Consider the following 23,953-nt stretch of genomic DNA (forward strand, 5'->3'; position numbering starts at 1 on the left):
AGAATAAAATAATGAAGAAGACAAGATCTCTCTTATGCACCTCATATTTTAGAAAAGAGAAGTGAGCAATAAAATATAATGAAATAAATAAATAAATAATCTCATAGTATTAAGTCTTACGAATAAAAGTGTGATTTGATAGAGGGTGACTGAATTCTTTGTGCGTTATATGTTAGATGATTTTATGTGTTAGAAAATGTACGCTACAGTTACAGAGAACTTGTGTGGTGTTCCTTTAAAGAGAGACTATTCCTTTGAATATTCTAATTTGGTACCAATTTACCGACTGATTAAAAATTTATTCAGAATGGTATTATACTATAAGACACACAAAGATGCCAAAAAAATAAAATCTGAGCACTTGAATATCTTGCAGTCCATTTGGGAAAAAAAAAATACCCAAGAATTTATTCACTAATCAAGTTTATAGATGTCAAATGATGAAAATGTGCTAAATAAGTGGAATATATATTAACTTCCTGTGTACTAGAATGGAAGTAAAAAAATCACAAATAATTTTAACTCAAATATATATGTGAGAGGATTGGTAACTTAGCAACTGATTAGTTGTTCTCCAGTAGAATGCTTTCCTAAAACTTTGAGATTGCTCCTGAATACTTCCTAATGGCACCTGTGTAACCTATAGTTCTCATACAGAATTCAAGGTCTTCTGGGTCATCTAAGAGCTCCATGGGGTTGTGTACGGTAATCACTTTAAAAATGATTCCCAATGGCAATCTTGTTTTATTAAGAAGTCCGAATACTCTGAGGTGCATTTAAAGCATAATTAAATACTTTTTCCAATCATCCCTTAGAAAATTGTTTAAAAGAAGGAAATATAGCATACTTAATTTAATTAACTACGACATGGTTAGGGGAGTGGACATTGATTGTCATTTGGAGTTCTTCTCCTCACTGATTTTAATTTAGGAAAAAGAAAATCAATTGCTGTTGTTGGTAGGAAGGAACTGACAGCCAAGCTGGCTTCTATTCCAGGACCCAGCTACCAGGGAATCAGAGTAGAATTTTGAGTAGAAAAAAGGACCTTGATAGTATAGAAACTTTGTTAACAGGAAGCATTACTAATTAAAGGTAGTTTTGAATAAAACAACAGAAAGTAAAACTTTATTAAGCAAAGGTATAAGATCAGAGAAATGATAATGATGGAGTGAGACTCAGCAAGCAGAGTATGGTAAATGCCAGGAAATGTAATAAGTCTATAACGGTTACATAGAAACAGCTATTAAATAATCACACACCTTCTTTAATACTTCATTTAAATTTTTGATTTTTAAGATATGGCAGTCAAATTAGGCATTGATATAAGCAATCTCAGTCTCATTAAAGTCATTAATTATGAATATGGTGACAGAACAGTTAAGGAACAAAATAGGTTGCTTCTGAAAATTAACTGTTTATTGTATTTGTATTTATGTCAAACTTTGTTAGTCTATTTGCAAAGGCCATAATGATTTCAGAAAAAAAGAAATCTCTAAACTAGCACCACATCGGATATATTGAAAGGGAATGTATAGGGCCATGTGTAATTTTTGCCATTCCTTGAACATATACCATGCTTTTCCATGCCTCCATACATTTAGATTTGGTTTTCTCTGTATAGTAAATATACCACTCTGTCTTCTCAGCTTCCAATTCCGAGTCATCTGTAAAGGTCAGAATCCACCAGTCAATTTTTTATTCTGATTTTCTTGGCACCTTGTTAAAACCTCGACTACAGTTCTTAATTATGTTTTTGTTGGCTTCTTCCAATGTACTCAATTTCTTGAAAACAGAGTTTATGGTTTTGTCTCTCTATATATTATCATCTAGCAATTTTTTTTTCACTTGGTAGGCAAACAAATTTTCATTAACTAGAGCACAAAGACACCTAAGATTGTAGCTTAGTAAACAATGGTATGACATTTAGCTTACAATTTTCCTTTACTATACACTAAAATGGAAAACACTTTAGAATCCTATATGAGTTAGCATTCTAACGAAATTTTTCTCGGTAGCCCACACTTCCATTTTAGAGCTATAAACTCATTCTGGATGCATTAAATGACCAATTTAGCATTTCCTAATTTTGTTCAGGGGGACACAAAGTTAACAGGTGTTCAATGAAAAAGGATTTCAAAGGACAAATTTGTTTTAGACAGACTAAATAGTCTCCTTATTTTTGGAAATCCACAGTGCACATTAGTACATAAGAGATTCTGAATATTTTTGTAAGCAATAATCCTATTTAACTTCAACTCAGCATTTCCCAAATGTGTTTGATCATGAAACTTTTTATTTTCTTTGTGATTCAACAATGTAGTTCCTTAGCATATGCTTACATAAATGCTAGAATATATTTACTACTGCCAGCAAGCTATTTGGGGGCAAAATCATCTCCAGAAAACATATTCTATACATTCTAAGTGTACTTTAAAATTGCAAAGATCTGTCATTATACTAAACCTTTCTCAATAAAGTAAAGCATTTATGTGTTTTACAAAACACTTCAGAATATACTATTTCAGGGCAACAGGAAACAATAGAGGCCATGCAGAACCAGTGGCCACAGCCTTCCCATCCCTCCTGCAATGCTCAACCCCAGGACCCCCACGACTTGCCTACCCATTATGGCTGACAAGGAAGCACCAGAAGCACTTTGATGATGCAACAGAAAAATGTGTCACATCAACGTTAAGTACAAAATATGGAAAACCAACACCTCTTTTCTTTATGATTTGTTGATGAGTCATGCTCTGGAGTGGGCCAGCCTAACTGCTTAGTGGCTTCCTGATATAATCAGACCGGAAGGACAAGATTTCAGCATTCATCGACTTGCCCAGAGGACACACACATCGGATGAACAAAACCACCTGTGATAGCCAGTGTGCAGCTCCCTAATGATACTCAGTTTGACACTTCACCCCATGACAGTGAGAAAGGAGAATTTGGATGTTGTGGCTGTGTTAGTGGAAAAATTGAAATAAACATCAACATCAACTATGAATGAGAAGTAAACAAGTCAGGTTATATACCCCAGAACCCTTGCATCATTGCATCGAAGACTCTACCCAGTGACGTTCTTATTTTTGACTATACAAAACATTCTTCTAGAAGAAAATAAAAATTGGGTTCCTCAGTCACACCAGTCACATTTCATTGCACCACAGCCTGATGGGTCTAATGGCCACCACCCTGGACTCCACCATCACAAGGAATGGCTGCCAAGCGTTGGGCAGTGTGTTCACTTGCTTTTGCCAATGTTTTACAAAAGTGTTCTCTAGAGGTGCAGGTGACATTTGCATATATGTATTCTAAGCCAGATCATTCTGGATACTGCAACACATGTCTCCATGGACATGAGAGGAACGCTATGGGATCTCTTGGAAGCTAAATCTCAGTGGGCACTTAGTGCTTCATATGACCACACCATCTGCCTATGGGACATCATTGCTCTTCCAAAGGAAGGAAAAATTGTGGATATGAAGACCATCTTAACAGGGCAGACAACAGTAGAAGATGTTTCCTGGCATCTGTTCCATGAGTCTCTGTTTGGGTTTGTTGCTGATGATCAGAAACTTATGATCAGGGATACTTGATCAAACTTGATCAATCTTGATCAAACAGTATTTCCAAACCAAGACACTTTGTTGATGCTCACACTGGTGAAGTGAACTGCCTTTCTTTTAATCCTTATAGTGAGTTCATTCTTGCCACAGAATCAGCTGATAAGACTGTTACCTTGTGGGATCTGAAAAATCTGAAAGTTAAGTTGTATTCCTTTGACTCACATAAGGATGAAATATTCTAGGTTCAGAGGTCACCTCACAATGAGACTATTTTGGCTTTCAGTTGTACTGATTAGAGACTGTCTGGGTTTTAAGTAAAATTGGAGAGGCATAATCCCCTGAAGATGCAGAAGATGGGCCCCTAGAGTTGTTTATTCATGGTGGTCACACTGCCAAGAAATCTGATTTCTCCTGGAATCCCAATGAACCCTGAGTGATCTTCTCAGTATCAGAGGACAATGTTATGCACGTGTGGCAGAGGACAGAGAACATTTATGATGATGAAGAATCTGAAGGAAGCATGGATCCGGAAAGACAGTGGTCTTAGATATGTCTACATGTCTTGTGATTCCAGACTCCCCTTTTCTTCCTCTCAACGCTGAGATTGATTTAACACTGGTTTTGTGACACAGACTTTGTGCAGCTATCCCTCTATAATACCATTAACAATGCTATTAGCCCAAACTGAGAGTGTCTTCTAAATATTAACTGGGGGTCTTGATTCAGTAAAACCACAGACTTATATTTAAATTTTCCTCAAGAATTTTCTAGCAACAAAGATCTGGAGTATAAGTATTACAGGATGTAATTTTATCCAGAAAATAGGGGAGATTTGAGTCATATTAATTCCTACTCTAAAATCTTCACACCTGACATTCCAGGATGCACATTTCCTTATAAAGAATATGCTCTTCTCAGTTTCTTGAATTAAGCCAAAACTATGCATTCCTTCTCTGCCATATATTTTTGCTTGTTAGTGTATTTCTTGAGCTGATTTTGTATTATTTCTTTCCTTTCTGTGAAATGGTTTTGTAAAAGAACTTGGGACCACCGAATTACAAACATGTATGTTTTAACCTGACAGTTATACCACAGGTAGACTGTCCAGTTAAGTTGAAAAAAGTGAATTGATAGCTTGCTTTTTTAAAAAATCAAATTAATCCTGGATAAGAGTTGCCTTTTTTTTTTTTTTTTTTTTTTTAGGAGTTAGTTATTGATGATACCATTTCTATTTTGGGTGACCTATTTCACTAGCAAGCCTATTACTCTCCATGACTAACTGTGTAAGTGCTTATGAAACTAAACTAAACTAACAAAAAAGAACAATACATTTCATTTGATACTGCAAATGTAGGTCTGGGGTCTGTTTCATTTTTCAGACAGTGACAAAGGACTCCCTAAAATTAAAAGTTCATGTTGGGTGATTTTTAGAAAAATAAAATTGAGGAACAGAATAATAGTTTCCATGACCTTGAAGTAGTCTCCCTCCAACCATGAGTTCTTTCCATCTTACTTATGTAGGAAAGCTAACACAAATAAATCTAACAGCTTTTGTTATCTATTGTAATGTATTCATGCTTTCAAGTTGTGTAATCCTTGCAGCTAAATGAAATTGCACCAACTGTGAAACTGTCATGCAGCTGTCTTTCTTCCCTTCTCTAAAAACTTAACAAGAATCGGTAATCTATAAGCAGCACCATTTGCACACTTTAACCTTGGGAAGACTGTATTTTAATGTCTTCTCAATATGTTGAAGTGGAGATGGTAGGTATCTTATCAAAAAACATATTCATCATGCTTTGTCCAGCTTCTTCTTGCTTTTCAGGTTAAATACCTCTGTCACTATAAATGATGACATGAATTTTTTTTAAGTTTATTTGTTTTCAACTGTACAGTCATTTTTATATCTTGTTAAAATGTCTTGATGATTTTTTCAGTAGAAAGTGTATGCAACTCCAAGATTTCCGAAGGGTTGTGTAATACAGAGGGAGATCTAAAGGTCCTGTCCACTAAGCTTCCGAAAAGCCGCTTAACAAAAATCTCAAATTATCAACAGTATTTATCAAACATAATATGCCCTTCAGATTCTGTGGTATACATAATAAAGTATAAGACATAAGTCTTGTTCCCAACCTATGGAGAGATAAGATGCATACACTCAAAGTATGTTTATATGATACACAATAACATATATTCTTACACCAAAGTAGTTAATTATACAAATTAGAAAATATAGGATACATGAAAATGAGGGCAAAAGAAGGAGGGGAAGAAAATATTCAGTGTGCAATGGGAAGATAAGAAAGGCATCATAAGCTCATGAACCTGCAAATATGTATTTATTTTTTTTGAGTTGCTGTCTCCTTGCGGGTGATTTTGTCATTTTCTTGGGTGATCATGATATAATATATCTAAAAGTACTTCCTAAGCTATAATCTTCTATAAACATGTGAGATATTAGCATCATCATCTATAAGTCCATGAATCATTTCCTGAATACTTTTTGACAAATAAATCATTATATTGATAAGATCTTGAACTTATTTTACCATCATCTTCTAATAGTTGAGGATCTTTTTATTTCACATTATACTAGAAGGCAGAGTATCATTCAGGTTAACAGTGTGGCATCCACATCAGATTTTTTCCTATTCTAGCTTTGACTTTGCTTCTTTCATCTCTCTGTGCTCATTTCCTCATCTATAAAGTAAAGATAATAATATAGCCTATGTCATAGGGTTTTTGCTAAGATTAAATAAGTTAATATAAAGTTCTTAAGAACTGTTCCTATCACATGAAATACACTACAAATCTGTTAGCTACTCTTGTGGATATGAAGTTCCAAAATTAGATGCTATTTTAACATCATAAAACTGAGTGACAAAGGAAGTAAACCTCCTAGGGTCACACAGTCACACAGTAGAGCCCCTATAAATCCTGGCATCAGGCTAAATTGTGTCTGAATTGTTGTTCCTTTGCCATAATTTATCTAGGACACTTCATTTCTCTCTATTCCTCCCTCTTATCTTGTCCCCATTCTTCTATCAACTCCTGAGCCACAAAGGGGAAATGTGACAGCACTTTTTATTGATTTGGTATAAAACACATGTATCTCTTTTACTATATAATTCTGTATTATCTGTTGGTCAATATTGTCTATTTCAGCAGGGATCTAGACTGACCAGCAGCTTAGACCAAAAAAAAAAAAAAAAAAAAATTATTGTGCATAATAATTTGTTGTTTTTAGAGTGATTTCCAGCAAGAATTTGAGTGTTGGCTCTTCCAATAATTATGTTAGGTATGTGACAACTCTTTGTCTATTTCATCCTGCATTATTAGAGGTCATTGTAACAATACTTAACTTACATGTGGAACTTTCCTTTATAAAATGTTTCTAAACTTTCCTTTAGGAAAAAAAGTTTCATAAAGTAAAACTTCACATTTAATAAAGAGATCTGTTTGCTAATTAAAAGATCCCCCAAACTAGGTATAAATTACAAAAATTTCTTAATGCTATGCATTGTCACAGTTATGACATGCTTTTCTAATATAAATACATTACTTCAAAAGCCAGGGAACTCTGTGAGGAATTTATGCAAAGTCTCATGTACAGACTAGTTATCCCATGTTGCTATCATGGGAAACCAACTGGAGCATTTCTGCATATTTGATTTGCTTTCTAATTATTACAATGTTTCATCATAACAAGCCAATTTGCACTCGCAATATCTGCATATTTGCAATATCTGAACACTTGAAATGTGCATAGTTAGTGCCTATTTTTAGCAGCTACATCTAGAACAACTTTAGCTTCACTTTATTATGGATCTTCTCCTGTGTAGTTTCTTGATATTCCCAGATATTTCTGCTGAATATAAGTATCTATCTAACTATGTATATGCTAAACCCATGTATATAATTTAAATGGGATGTCTGAGAGTTTGACAGTATTTCTTTGCCAGTATTCTTTTCATCCGTTTGCAGTTCCTATTTCTCTAATGCATACAGCTTGTCAAGTTCAGAAAGATCTAGGTGCTTTTCCAGTTCTGTTGCCAAGGTAAAAAATCGTTTCCTTATCTCTCCAAATATGGATCTTGCTTTATAAGTGTTATTTTGCAGCCACACAACTGATTTCTTTTAACATTCCCAAGTTTTCAGATCCATAAATAGGTCCCAGAGAAGTTCTACAATATATTTTCAGAAACAAAATTATTTTACAAGACAACAACCAAAGGATAATGTCTCTTTGAATATATCACATCAATTTAGTCATTTATTATTCAAGGATTGTGAACTCCTTTAAGTGACAGATTCTTGGTTGAACCAAAGTCCACATGTAAAAGGTAGTATGACAAGACATTTTATCCACTAATTTTACTGATACTTAAAAGAGTGTTATTTTCCATAAATACAAAACATCATATGAAACTGGAAGTAGCAACGTGGCAGTGGAAGAAACTGAATAAATAAATTAACAATCTTAAAGTGTGAAAAACATTGTAATGGAGATAAACAGAAAGCGCAATAATTGTGTTCTAGAACTTAATTAGAACATTTTTCCCAGAGAAAGTGACATATTTTTTCTTGGTTCCCAAAGTATGAGAACAACTCTCCAAATTAAGAAGTTGGGAGGAGATATTATGTAGAAAGAAAACAGCCTGAATGAATGAAATGCTATTTTGAGATCACTTTGGCATTCTTGTGTTGGGTGTGTATGTGTGCAGGCAGTGACAGATTTGAAAAGTAAAGCAGATGTAAAAAACTCAGTGGCCAAAAATAAATGAGCTTTAATTGGAGACCTATTATTGGTAAGATAATTTGCAATCATCATTTTATCTAATGTACACAAAGACTCAACAAGGTAGATATTATGACCCATCATTTAAAAACGAAAAATCTAAAATGTAGACAGGTTTACAGCTATATAAGATGTCAGAGGGATAGTAGCTTGGGGGAGAGGGATTGCCACTTTGTGAGGGGTGAAAATGCCTAACTATTCCATTGCTTTGTACACACGAAGCTGATAAAAAAAATGAAAGAAAAATAAATATATAAAATGTAGACAGGCTTAGAATTTCCCAAGGCCATCCAACTAAGAAACTGCAGAACTAGATCCAAAGCCTGGAATGATATCTGCCCACAGAGCTTGCCCTGTTCACACCCCATGTACTGCCTCAGTAGAGTGTTAAGGACTGGATTACAAAGAACCTAATGGTAAATAATAGATATATTATTAAATAGAAACTGTGGAGTCACCACATATTTTTAACATGAGAGTGGCATTATCAGTCTAGGTTTTCTAAGACAACTGTAGGAGCCATACAGACAACAGAATAGAGCAAAAGAATCTAGGGCAAGGAAGATAAAGGAGAAAACAATGGCAATAATATGATTTAACAGTTATTGAACATTAATGGTGAGTCAGTCATTCTGCTAATACTGCACAGATTATCATTTGAAACTCAACAAAACCCTTAAAGGTGGGTACTTTTACTGTGCTTACTTTTCAAATATGAAAGTGTGATTAATTATTCAAGGTCTGTATCAATTTTTCCTTGAAGAAGTCCAGTCTAGTGCAAACCTAGATTATTGGTCACTTAAGTCTTGAACTGGTTAAGTAATTCAACCAGGATGAAACAACTAGCATATAGTAATACCAGAACTGAAATTCAGACACTCTTATGTTGGAAACATTATGTCCTTGGGCAAGTTACTTAATCATTTTAGGATCTACTTTCTTCAAGGTCAGAGTAAAGATAACATCAATTTCCACCTCTTGGAATGTTTTAACAATGAGAATAAAATTATATAATCCCTACAAATGCTTAAGCCAGTGCGTGGAACATCTACAGTGCTCAATACCTGTTAACAACTTTATTCATGATGCACTATTTTAATATGAATATTTTGTGAGAAAGATAAGAGAATAAACTGACGATAGAGAAAAGATGGAGTGAATTAAGGGCCCAAGTTTTTTTTGAGGGGGTTTGCTTTTGTTGTTATTGTTGCTGTTTTAAGCTCTACAGACTGACTTGATAGTAACTATATTAATTTAGGAACAACTTGAAGAGGCATAGATTTACTTATGAGAAATAATAAAATTTGTGCTTAAAATACTGAATTTGAGTGCAAAAGAGAATTTGTTTTGTCCTAAATATGTCTTCTTAGCCTATTTCAGCCTGTTAAGAGTAGGAACGAGCTGCAGACGGACAGGTCTTCATAATTCTGAGTAATGCAAACGTAACATTAATTCCAGTGAACTTTTTCTATTTCATTAATGATTTTGCTGCCATTTTATACTTTTTTTTAATTAAAGTTTATTGGGGTGACAATTGTCAGCAAAGTTACACAGGTTCAGGTGTGCAATTCTGTAATGCATCATCTAAATATCACACAGTGTGTTCAACACCCAGAGTCAGTTTTCCTTCCATCACCATATATTTGATCCTCTTTACTCTCATCTACCACTTTCCTCCCCCTCTACCTTCTGGTAACCACTATTGTCTGTATTTATGAGTTTGTGTTTCTTCATTTGTTTGTCTTGTTCCTTTGATGGATCTTAAGGTTATTATGCTAAGTGAAATAAGTCAGACAAAAAAAGTAAAGAATCATATGATTTCACTGATATGTGGTATATAAAGCTGAAAACAAGAAAGGAGCAAGCCATTTTACATCTTGATTTATTGTCATAAATATCACCCAGTAATGAGGTAGAGGAAGAACAAGAGAATAGGAAGAGGAGTGACTGTGTCCTCAATGACAGCTGTAACTCAAAAAAATCCCCTTGCTCATGTACTCATGCTGTAATTATTCCCATGGTGCTTTAGAGCTCATGATGAACAGGTATTTTGTTTGATTACCAACTATGTCTCAGAAGCTAATATCTGTGTGCTAAAAATATCTCTGAAATGGAAGTCAATGAAGCTGAAATTGTGAAAAGAGCAATTGAGATAGCTGAAGATGCCTTTTCTAAAAGGAAGGAAAGCTGATAAATTCAGAATCTTAGCAACCATAATCATATACATGTTTCTCTTTGAATTGAGTTTCCTTGAGGATAAATTTGCTAGTTTGGTAGTCTATTTTAAAAGGCCATAGGTCACATATTCAGTTCAATAAAACAGCCATGTCTGGTCACCTGCTATGTGGCAGGCATTTAAGTGCTTTGAATTAAAAACTAAATAAAATAGGATGCCAGATTCCTACTCAAACTCAGATGGTTCAAAAAAAGGCACCAGATAATTATAATTCAAGGGGATAAAATGCCATATAAATAAACGGTTGGAAAGTACAAAAGAAAATTATTCATCTCCCATTCAAAATGGTTTCCTCAGGGGATGGTACCACAATTTATTCATTCATTCACCCAAACCAGAAACCTGGTTTCTGTCCCTTATTTTCCACTTCAAGTTCACTAATACCCTTTATCTCCACTATATCCCAGTGACACTTGTTAGTTCATGCTGGTATCGTTGTCCATGAGAACAATGGCATATGCCTCTGGCTCATCTTAATCTTTCAAATAAAATACACATATGATTACAGGGTATCCCCTGCTTAAAATACTGTATTTTACCTCTATTATTTATACTCCTTAGCATAGTACATAAAGATTATCAAACATTGGTTGAATGAATATATGAATGAATAAATGAATCTATTAGCTACTGATCTATCCAGGTTCATCTTTGACCTTTCCCCAAACAGCAGGACATGTAGCCCAACAGAACTACTGGCTTTATGAATATGCCATGCTCTGATTCTTCATATATTACTGCTTCTCTTCTCTGTTATCCCTTTCAATCCCATTCACATTATGACATCCTGTACACCCCCCATACATATATCACTTTCCGTAATCATCCTCAAGAAGATGTAAAATTCCCCTTCTCTCTGTGCACTATATCTAATCACCTCTGTGATTATAGTTATGCTATTATTTTTACAACTCTTTAAGTGAATATGAAAAACTTGTGGGCATGAATTCTATCTTGTTTCTCTTCTTAATTTGATACCTCATATAGTGTTTGAAACATAGGTGGTTACTAATATATCTGTTGATTATTAAAAGCATGTATAAAGTGAACAAATGATATAGAAATACTACTGTATTCCTAAAAATAGAATAACAACCACTTCTCAGTTTATAACCTTTTATAGTTTACAAAAAGTAAACTGTACATTTTACAGACATTATCTCATTTCAGTCTTATTTATGTGAGCTCAGTTACTATAAAGGTAAAATATGACTATGCCAAAATGAGACAAGAAATTATCTGTTTAGTTTCTTTTTCTTCCAACTGCTGGATCTTTAACAACTAAACTAGTAAGTGTGTGTCCAATTTATTTAATGGGAAATGACTTGAATTTGCTATCCAAACTATCACTTCATTTGTTCTGAATATTCTTTAAGAGCCAACATAATGGTCTTTTGATATAAAGACATACTTCCAACTCCAAGTATTCTTTGCCTTTCTGGATCAAAAAGATAATTTTTCCAAAATTTAGTTACAAGAAAAGATCTGAACTGTTTCATAATGTGTGTGTTCTATATATGCTTCACTGGCAGCAGTCTTTCTTCATATTTCCCTTTTTTTATAAATTGTGGATCCTATTTTTTCTGCACAAAGATTTTCTAATTTAGTGTGCTTGTGAAGCATTTGAAATAGTAGTTTGAAAGGCAATTTCTGGGCTTAATCTCCACAGAATTTTTTTTGTTCTGAGTCAGTGTCAGTAATCTTATTTAATAAGCATTGCAGCGTATTCTGATCTAGTGGTCTGTGGATCACACTTTGAAAACAATTTGTGAATGTAGCCTAACGATAATCATTGTCACTGAAGCCCATGTGCTATTTTTAAGGGCAAAAATGTCAATATCTTTAGTTCTTAGTTTTCTTATTTGTAAAATATGGGGTATTTATACAGACACAAACACATATTGAGAGAGAGAGAAAAAGAGACATCTTAACAGTATGTGCTGATTTTGCGAGTCAAAAGAAGTACAGAGATTAATAAATGTAAAAGCTATTTTTATTAGGTGTTTGTATGTGCAGGCATTGACTTAACTTGTCTGCATGTATCAATTCAATTAATATTCACAATTACCTTACTCAGTAACATATCTTTTCTTTCTGATTTTACAGAAGAGGAAATTGAGTCAGAGAAAGTGCGTAATTCACACAGGAGCCTATGCTTGTAAATGGTCAAAATAAGATTGAAATCCATGAAGTCTGCTTTAGAGACATTCACTCTTTACCCTTAACAACTATGTTTGGATTCTGCCTACCAAAATAGACAGGCAGGAGAGGGAAGAAGAGAAGAGAACACTGGCACAGCTACTGCTGCATTTCCATATATTTGGGCATTTTCAAAGCATTTTGTATTTTTGGCACAACATTTCTTAAACTGCAACTAAAAATCAAGGGTGTTTCAGAGGAGCAGTTAGAATGATGTCATTAAAGAGTTTCTACTATCTGGTGATACAACTTTATATTTAATCATTCATAGAAATGTCTAAAAGAACATCAGGAAAGCTCCAAAACAAAACTGAACCGAAATAAATAGATAATCCTCATATAACAAAAAAAAACACAAATGACCGATAATATGAGAAAAATATTCAGTTGGATTTTAATAAAAATGTCAATTAAAACAGCAATGTAATAGCAGGACCCATCTTTCCTGAATTGCATCTTTTAGAGTTTTCCAGTCTCTTCTTTTCTCTCCCTATCCCCTGCCATAAACTTTAAACATTGTCGTTTCCCAAGTACAATCTCGCGTACTTTATCTTTTTCTACACAGTTCCCTTGGAGAGTTTATCCTCTTTCATGGTTTCAAGTAAATATTAAAGAGTCCACAAATTCTATACGCAGCCCTGGCATCTTCTCCGTGGTACCCTCATAATTAACACTCTGTTCCTCCAAAGAAAGTCAAGGCCAAAAAATGAAAGGGAAAGCCATGGTATGAAATCAGGACAAGGTGTGTTGAGCATCTCTTCTTGAGAGTGTAATCCCGATCAGTCCTCAAATCTGGCACACCATACAGGGGGCAGCCATGAATTCCATGAGTTCATTATTTTTTTTATTTTATACATTACATCATTACAGCTGGGCAAAAGCAAGATCTGTCCTTAATGTTTCAGGACATGGGTAAGATATCTTATTTCTTTTCTGAGTGGGTACGATTTTCATTATTTTTTTCAGAATCATTATTTCTTTTCCTTATGAGAATTCTAGAATAAATTTTTAAGGCCAAGTTGGTTTATGCACATGCTGCTTATTAACCTATTATCTAAGCCCCAAATGTATCCCTCTGCTTTGAGTGTCAAATAAAATCTAGACTCTGTTTTGGGTGCTGGGTTTGGAGTTGAGAAAATTCAATTTATCTTTTTGGCAACCCAGCTGCTGAGAAATTTAGATTCCACAGATAAAGCTGTTAGAGAGCAAATGGAAAGACAGGAGAGGAGAAAGCATTTGCATTTTCCTGTTTTCTTGCTTTTCCTGATAGTAACATTCCACTGTGCACTTTCACGTCAATGGGTGCACTTCATTCAATTTTCCAGAATCTTTTATCACTTCCCAGAGCAGCCTAATTATTTCTTCTCAGATGTTCAAGAACCAGCTGTGTCACCTAGTTCCCAGATCTTTATGATCCTTTCAGTGAGTTTCTGGGTTCCGATCAACCCAAACCCTTCCCTTTGTTTTCCAGTTTAATGGATGGCTGTTGTTGTTATTTCCTATTGGATGATTTAGTGTTTCACTTTTTCCACCATCAACATCTGTTGAGCCAATGCTCTATACGTTATTTCTGTTGAAACACCTAGTGTGGTTTTTGTGTTCTGGATCCTGCCTGATACACTTTACTCATAGATTTCCACCCAAAACCTTCAAAAACAAATAGTGTACTCTCTCAGAAGAAACAGAATTCATTTATAAAACATTTTGAGCACCCTCCAAATGTCAGATACAGAGTTCAGTGTGAGGAATTCTTCAGTGCTTGGGTAAATAAAAATATTTTCTCAAGAATATTACAGACTAGTAGAGAAAAAAGAAAAGTCGATACTTATTACAGATATAACTATAAATTCAAATTTTAGATTTAAGAAGTGGACACTGGACAAAGAATCAGGACATGTTTCTAAGTATGGTGGGAATTTGCGGTAAGAAATGAGGGTTGAGAGGTAAGATGAAACACACTCTGTAAACGTTTGGGTTCCAGGTAGTTTTCTAGAAATTACATGAAATATAAGTATTGACTCAATCATGTGCATTAGAAAAGTCCCTTTGGTAACAACTGCAGCATGATTAGAAAGGGGACAAGACTGAAACCAAAGTGACCAATTAGAATGGTTTGGCATCTCACCTGGTGAGAAACAATGAGCCGCTGAATGAAGGGAATGACAGTTGAAAAGGAGAGATGGAGACAGAACTGTGAATTATTAACAATATGAAAAAAGGACTGATCAGCCTGTGAGAAACTCCCCATCTGGCCCAAATATTTTAAATTTCTGGAAAGTTTCTCAACTATAGTAAATAATTCAATAGTCAATTACCAAATGCCAATTTTTCAGAAACCTTAAAAACACTATTTACCGGGTATTATTACCTGATTATTTGCAGGCACCTGAAAATCAACATGACCAAAATGAAACTCATGTGTCTATCCAAACTGTTCATTCTTCTCAGAGCCCTAATCTCGTTGAATTGTGCTATCATCTCTACAGGCCAGGTGTGTCTCCTTTTTGCCTCATTCCATTTATCCATCTTCCTCAACTGTCTCTTTCAAATGTGCATCCCTTCATTTCCAATTCTACTGAGGGTCTTGTGTTAAGCCCTCCTCCCAGCTATAGTATGGACCATTTTTGTAGACACATAACTGTTCTCCTTGAGTTTTTTGTTAAATCTCTCCACGGATCTTTGAAATTCAATCTCTCTATAGCACACATTTATAGAGGTGATTATTTTGCTTAAAAACTTTTGTCATTTGAATCGAATGAACCCTTACCATCTCTCTACTTTCATGCCTGAACTGGCTTAATATCTCTATTCTTTGTCAATATGCAGCTATTTTAATTTCTTAGCGCTTGTATCCTTGCTTTTGTCCTTCTGTGCCTGTGTAAATGCTGCTATACCCCTCTGTGAAGTATCCATTCCTCTTTCTCATCCTAGTCCACAGCTTCTCTCTTAAGATTCATCTCAATATCATATCCTTTGTGAAATTCAAGTGTTTGGCAACTGTATTATTCTGCTGTAGATGTGCCTAATAAATACATGGTGGATAGAATTACTGGGTTTGTGAGACTTGTAACATAGACTCATAGGTTTTGCCCATTTAGTATTATTGTCTAATTCTAGTAGTCATAGTTCTTCTGTATTTCAGTAAGTGGCATTATGTTCAGGAAAAAAGATTTGCTAAGTTAAAGTATATTATTATGCCGTGGTCCACTTAATTATTTTAACAAAAAACAATCACAAAAATAATACAGGGAAACATCAACCCCCTCAAAAAATAATGAATAATTTAAATGGACAAGTCACTGAAGAAATATAGAAGGCCAGCAATCACAAAAAGAGACTAACTATCTATTTGAATTAAATGAACGTTAGTAGAGCAAACCTGATATAATTTTTTGACTGTCAAGTTTTGATTGTTTATAAATCATAACAAAAAGTGCTATTGAGGATAGTGTGAAATTGAAATTGTCTTAATTCAAAATTACTTTAAGTTTAAATTGGCAAAATATTTCTTTAGATTAACTTAGAAATTTGTACAAAATACCTTTAAAATTATATTTTGCACAAGAAATTCCATATGTACGATTCATACGCTATGCAGATATGCAATCCAAGATATTTGCTGGGTAATATTTATAGAAGTAATACTTTAAAACAAAACTTGCCCAGCAATAGGGAGATATTTCAACATGTTTTGTTACAATTAACTATAATTAGATATTTAAAACATATTAATAAGTAATTTTGAGCTATACTAATATAAAGAAAATAAAGAGATATAAATTTAAATACACAGTATCATCATGAGAATACCACAATTATCTACTTGTTAACGGGCAAACATAAAATTGGAGAGATTATGTCAAAAAAAATAGCCTAGGTGTGGTGGGGCTATGGGTATTATTTTCTTATGCTTGTATATTTCCTAAATTTTTCAGATATAGCCTCTTTGATAAATGTGTATCGTACTTCCTTTACCAAAGTGGCTATTTGATTATTCAATTAATGTGTTTTTTACCTTTCAGACTATACACTGCAAGGCAACACACACTCTTCTTATTTCTCCTTGTATCCCCCAAAAACTACCATATGAGCAGCATTAGGTGCTTTAAATGTTTGCTTAATAAATGAAAAAATAATTAGATAGTACTTAAAAAGAGTTTTACTTCTTCAATAGAGATGGGTTTATTTTAATGAAACTTGAGCTTCCTAGTCCTACATTTGCTCAAGTCTCTTAAACACAGAAAAGACCTTAGTAAATTTCTTTTTGTAATTTTACATTGTTTTCTTAAAGTGAGAGGCCCCAGAAGGATCAACTTCAGGCCTTTAAAGCCTGGATCTCTCTCTGCTCCTTGAATGTTCTTTATTTTCATGAATTATTCTTTCATATGTTAGTGTTTCACTTTTTAAAACCCTCTGTATTTCCCAAACATGCTTTATAAATTGATTTTCCCACTTGAACTTTAATCATCCTGTGAAAATTAATTGTGCTTCTCTTTACACTAGCATCTAGGAAACCATTTTAATTTACCTGTAGTGATAAATTCCTATCAGTTGTGCCAAATAAAGAGAAAATCTCCTAAAATAATTTGACAATTTTATTGAAGAGAAAAATCTACTTTTGAAGTCAAGAAATATTGTGCAAGCTTGGCATTTATATATGGAGACAAAACTTGGATCTATTCCTAGCTGAAAGAGCTGACTGCTTGGAAAAGGCCTGAGGAAAGAAGTGAGAAGCAATCTTCTGAGATTTGCCTTTTTTTCCTTTTTTTTTTTTTTTTTTTTGCTTTTTGGCTTATTTGTTTTACTTCAGATTGTAGGACTTCAAGACACTGTTTTCTGGCTATATCACATATTTTGCAAAGCATTTTGTCTCTGAGTAGCACACATCAAAAACAGCATGAGAATATGAAGCATTTCTTGAGTAAGATGGAATTTTCATTTGGTGACTTATTTGTAAGTCAAAAGGAATTGCTCTAAATATTAATTTGTTTGATTCACAGAATACAGAAGTAGTTTAAAGATTTTTGGTGTTATTAAGAAAGGTTATTGTTGGGGCACTTTGGTTTTGAAATTGGATGTGTTAGGAAATTGTATTTGATATTCTTTGCCAGTCTCCAGGAAACTGGCAACAGTTATTCTTTATCAGCAAGTTGTAGGAACATTAGGGTTGGATTAAGGTCCATTTCTATAAAACGCATTTACAGTAGTACCTCTTTTTCTAATTATTTATCTTCCTTCTAAGTTAAAAGAGAGAGAGTGAGAAGGAAACAGACAAGCATTTTTATATGCAGATAGTCCTGCAATATATTCAGGAAAATATACTTCAGAGATAGGATATTCTTTTCAACTATATTTTATTCCTGCCGTACTTTGAGATATTTAAGGATGTGATTGCAAATAACTTGAACTGCACTGGAAAAACACGTGTCTTGTTAAATTAAAATGTAATAAGGGGGGTGGGGGGTGGGGGGTGGGGGGTGGGAGATGTGGGTAAGGGGGATCGAATATATGGTGATGGAAGGAGAACTGACTCTGGGTGATGAACACACAACGGGATTTATAGATGATGTAATACAGAATTGTACACCTGAAATCTATGTAATTTTACTAACAACTGTCACCTCAATAAATTTAATAAAAAAAAAAAAAAAAAAAAAGCAAGGGAAGTTGAAGTGAAAATGGAAAAAAAAAAAAAAAAAAAAAAAAATGTAATAAAATAAATGGGTGGAAAGCAAATTTCAACCCCAAAAGGTGAAATTACAACTCATAAAAATATCAAAGTGATAAGACAAACAAATGAAGAAACAAAAACTCATAGACACAGACAATAAATAGTTTAGTGGCTACCAGAGGGTAAGGGGCGAGGGGGGTAGCAGATGAGGGTAAAAGGGATCAAATATATGGTGATGGAAAGAGACCTGACTCTGGGTGGTGAACACACATGTGATATTTAGATGACATATTACAAAATTGTATACCTGCAACCTATGTAACTTTACTAACAATTGTCACCCCAATAAACTTTAATTAAAAAAATCAAAGTAAACACGTTAAAATTGCATTTTATTCACTAATCAATGAGGGAAATAGGTAGACATTATAACCGGTTAAAAAGTGAGTTATTTAAAGAAAAGACACACTTACAATACGGGAATATTGAAATGAATATGCAAATGTGGTCAAAACTGGGAAATCTACTGAGTATCTACTGGAAGGGACCAATTTGCATTGCTATTAGTTTTCTACAAGTTGCAGAGTTGTAAAATAGCTTCCATAGAACAAGGATCAGATAAATTGAAGGGGTGTACCCTAGTGTATAAATAATACATAATTTTCTATTGATGCATTAATTTTCCTACACATACAAAGCCACTAAAATATAAAGTCATTATTCTATGTTTTGTAGTTATAAGATTAATATAACCTTTTGTCAAATATAATAAAAGACACAAAGTTTATATTATCAGAATAACTCTAAGTTAAAATGTTATTGAATTACTGAGGGAATGGCACATTTGAAGATATGGAATTCATTGCTAAAGTCTTGCATTAATCACATCACGGCTTTTTGTTGGTTTTAACCACATCCTTTCTATCTTGATTACTGGCACCTGATATGCTTAGGTGCTGAAACTAAAACCTGGGAAGTATTCTTGAACAGGTCTTCCTCATGTTACACATCCAACCTACTCCTCATGTTTTACTTCCATTACTGTCTTAAATCCAACCAGTTCACTCCATTTTTCTTGCCCCCATCCTAGACCCAGCTTGTATCAATAGTCCTCCTGTACTATTTTAATAACTTCCTTACAGGCAGTCTTGTATTTGCTCTTATCTCACACTATTCCTTTATCCACAAAATACTCAGAGTGTGTGTGTGTGTGTGTGTGTGTTTATAATTCTCAGAAGACCCTTTATTACCAAGAGGGGATATGCAGGTTGATTTTTGTTTTTCATTCCAGGCAAATAAAATATTATCATAGTTTGTTTACAGAAATGGGTTCATGTTCATTATAGTTTACCTTCTCCCATGGTGACTATATTCAAATATTCCTGCTGTGGGAGAGGGAGAGAGAGAACGAGAGAGAGACCCTTTTTCATTGGCCCAGTGTTACAATTTGTAAATGTAAATGAAAATGTTATCTTATGCATTTAATGAAACTGAGGTGGGCAAGTCTCCTAAAAGGGATAGTATAGATTACTGGGAAAATATGTCATTCTGAATTCCTTTTAAGTTTTATTGTGTTATGTATATTAAGAAAGATTACAATGGAATTGAAATTGAAAATAATTGGAAAAGGCATGTATAATATCAATAGATTAAACAGGGGCAAAATAAAGGACTATAGTTGTGTGTTTATAAAATCAAAGATAATATTACAAATTATTTTATTTTCTACTACATCAATAGAAAATAGTTTTCCAATAAAATAAAACAAATATTTTTTTTTCTTGCATAGTTTTGAGTACAGATTTGTAGCAGGTGTTACGTACGAAGGCACAGAATATAGGAATACCATCTGTGTGTGTCTAATCCTAGCCAGAATCTTTTTTTTCACTGCTATTAAAGATTAGAGGATTTGATTCTGCTTTAGAGTGGCTGTTGGGACTAGTAACTAATCCTGATGAAGATCAAATGAAAATGTTAATTTTAAACAGTTAAAAAAAAATTTTTATAACATCACATAAATTTTACAGCATAATACACCTCTAACATTTTTTCCCTTTTTTAAAAATCTGGGCATAAACATACTCTCCTGTGTTTTTAGGATGGTGTAAAATACAGCAGCCAAATTTCTTAAATTGTGTGCCAAAATCCAAGAGCCTCTATAATTCTGGGGATAAGATCAGAACTCCCCCTACTGGATATATGCTTATTACATTTGCATTAAAATCAGTGTTTAAATCACTCATGAAAAACTAAAAATTTAGAGTGATAATTTAAGGTCAGCCAGTCCAGCCCCTCATTTCTATATTAGGAAATTTAGGCCCAAGATATTAACAGATTAATCCTTGTATTCATCCCCTGTAGCCTCAAACATCTAAACTACATGGGATAAACTGAGAAAAAGTTTACCACATTAATATGTGAATTAAGGATATTAAGAGAACAAAGGATATTAACTGTAGGTTTGTGTGCTAATGTGAACATATTCAAAATAATATCGTTATGGTACTCATAGAATTTTAAAATTACAAGATACCTTGATGAACAAGCCTATTCTCTTACATAGAAAACAGTTTTTCTTCCCAAATACTAACAATACCAGGAAACAGTGTAATTGGCCTTGCAGAGCCACAAATCCTGAGTGATCAATTAACCAGCGGATTTAATCATCTTGACCTCACGTAAATTTTATTTAACTAGTATGGATCTGTGGACTATAACCACCCTTTGCCTTAGTTGTATGAGTCTAAAATACTTCCCATTGTTTTAAAATTCTACTTGCCGTAATTTGTTCTCACTGGAATACTCACGTATGAGCACTTTTCTATAAAAAGTGTTGTTTCTTTGCTTTTTAATTCCTAAGCTAATAACCACAATTCATTCAACCATTTCAGAGCCTATTTCACAATCCTTTAATATTTGTGATGATCTCTTTGGAATCTCTTACGTGTGTTTATTTCCCTTTCCAAACTGAGTAGCTGACACTATTATTCCCTGTTTAAAGGTTTACTTCACAATTCATCTATGTAATCAAACTACATCCCATCATTAGTTGTGATAATCTTCCAATATCATTGACTCACATTAAGCTTATGAACACTGTTACTGAGCTTCAGGGCAACTGTCATCAAGTGATGGAAAACAAGTAATAATAATACTGATAAGATTTATTTGCATGAAACATAAATTTGAGAAAACAAACAAAAAGATCTAATAATCTTCCTTTGTTATATAGCAAATGCTACTAACATATATATATATATATATATATATATATATATATATATATATTTAATAGTTATGCTTTATAATTTACAAACTTTAAAGCTATAAAACATATGTGGTCAGTATTCCATATAATTTATTCATATTTATACATACATATTAGTTTATTTGAAAATGTTTTGCAAAAATAATGTAGAAATTAATAGAATATTGCCTTTATCTTCAAAAAGGACATAGTTGAAAAATATGTTTGAGAAGTCAACTATGTAAGCAACTAACAGAAAAATCGCACATTCACTTAAAAATTATCTAAATTGTTGTGGAATAACATGAATTTTGTGATTATACTTCAAAAATTATGGATAATTTCAAACATATGCAAAAGTAGAGAGTTTAATATAATTAACTTCCATGTACCCATAACCCAGGTTAGACAATTATAACCTCATGGCCAACCTGGGTTTATTTTTCCAGATTTATTGAGATAAAATTGGTATATAACACTGTATTAATTTAAGATGTATGACATAAATATTTGGTATATGTATATATTGAGAAATATTTACCACAATAACTTTAATTAACATTCATTAACATGGTTACAAATTATTTGTCTTATCGTGAGAACTTTTTAAGATCTACTCTTTTAGCAATTTGCAAACACAGTACTATATTGCTAACTATAATCACCATGCTGTACATTACATTCCCCAGACTAATTTATCTTACAACTGGAAGTTTGTACCTTTTGACCCCTTTTATCCACTTTGCCCACCTCCCACTTTCTGCCTCTGGCAACCACTAATCTGTTCTCTGTTTCTATAAGTTCAGTTTTAACAGATTTCTCATATAAGTGAGATCATATGGTATTTGTCTTTGTCTGACTTATTTCACTTAGCTTTCAAAGCCCATCCATGTTGTGATAAATGGCAGAATTTTCTTATTTTTGTGGATGAATGATATTCATATATATGTATATTCATATATATGTGAAAATGTTATATATATATGTGTGTGTATACACACACATATACACACATATATATGCATCTATATCACATTTCTTTATCCATTCGTTTGTCCATTCACGCAAGTTGTTCCTATGTCTTGGCTACTGTAACGGTACAGTGAACATGGGAGTGCAGACATCTCTTTGAGATAGTGATTTCACTTTCTTTAAATATGTACCCAAAAGTAGAATTGCTGGATTTCTATTTTTAATTTTTTGAGAAACCTTCATACAGCTTTCAATAATGGCTGAACAAATTTATATTCCCACCAACACTGCACAAGTATTCCTTTTTCTTCACATCTTTGCCAATACTTGTTATTTCGTGTCCATTTGATAAGAACCTTTCTAACAGGTGTGAGTTGACATCTCATTGTGGTCTTGATTTGCGTTTCCCTGATGATTAGTGATGTTGAGCACCTTTTCATATATCTGTTGGCCATTAGTACGTCTTTGATGGGAAAATGTCTATTCAGTTTATCTGCCCATATTTTAATTGAATTATCTGTCATTGTTTGCTATTTAGTTTTATGAGTTTTTTAAAATATATTTTTGATATTAATCTTTTTTCTTATATATGATTTGCAAATATTTTCTCTCATTCTGTAAGTTGCCTATTTATTTATTTATTATTATATTTTTGATGGTTTCTTTTGCTGTGCAGAAACTTTTTAGTTTGATATAGTCTCACTTGTTTAGTTTTCCTTTTGTTGCTTTTGCTCTTGGTGTCAAACCCAAAAACAACCATCACCAAAACCAATGTCAAGGAGTCAAGCTGTTTTATTTATAGTTGTAATTACTTTTCCCCACCCATAGAATGTTTTAAGACACCTCCCAGAAATAAAGATAATCCATTATTAATCATACAATAACTTAATATCACCTGACTTCAAGATAAAGCCAAGCTCCTTAGAGATGTAGACATTTTTAAAAAGGAAAAAAAATCATTTATGGGAGAATTAGAATAGACCTAATGGGAAAAGTTCAGTAATCATTGCCAGGCTCAGAGAAAGAGAAGATTCATTAAGTTTTGGAAGAGACTTCTTGTCAGAAGAGCATAATAAAATCATGGAGAGATGAAGGTATATAATTCGTTTAGGAAAGGACTAATGACATGAGAGAGTGGGGAACACATTTTGAAAGAGTGGACAAAGGCATTTACTGATAGCTCTGGATGCCATAACTGGAGGTTTAATTTCCTCCTTATTGGGAAAAAAATATCATATTTTGAGAAAATTTATACATGAATTCA

At 33.4% G+C, this 23,953-nt stretch overlaps 1 protein-coding gene and 1 pseudogene across 5 annotated transcripts in view; both read left to right on the forward strand.

Moving 5' to 3' along the window:
- The window catches only part of CSMD3 (CUB and Sushi multiple domains 3), a 1,092,836-nt gene that overhangs the window by 55,722 nt on the left and 1,013,161 nt on the right, over window positions 1–23,953 (forward strand). The window lies entirely within an intron of this gene.
- Window positions 2,628–4,113, forward strand: LOC109454557 (histone-binding protein RBBP4-like; annotated as a pseudogene).

This window comes from Rhinolophus sinicus, chromosome 6 (assembly GCF_057876585.1).
Source record: "Rhinolophus sinicus isolate RSI-liver-muscle chromosome 6, RSI-T2T, whole genome shotgun sequence".
Classification (NCBI taxonomy): Eukaryota; Metazoa; Chordata; class Mammalia; order Chiroptera; family Rhinolophidae; genus Rhinolophus; species Rhinolophus sinicus.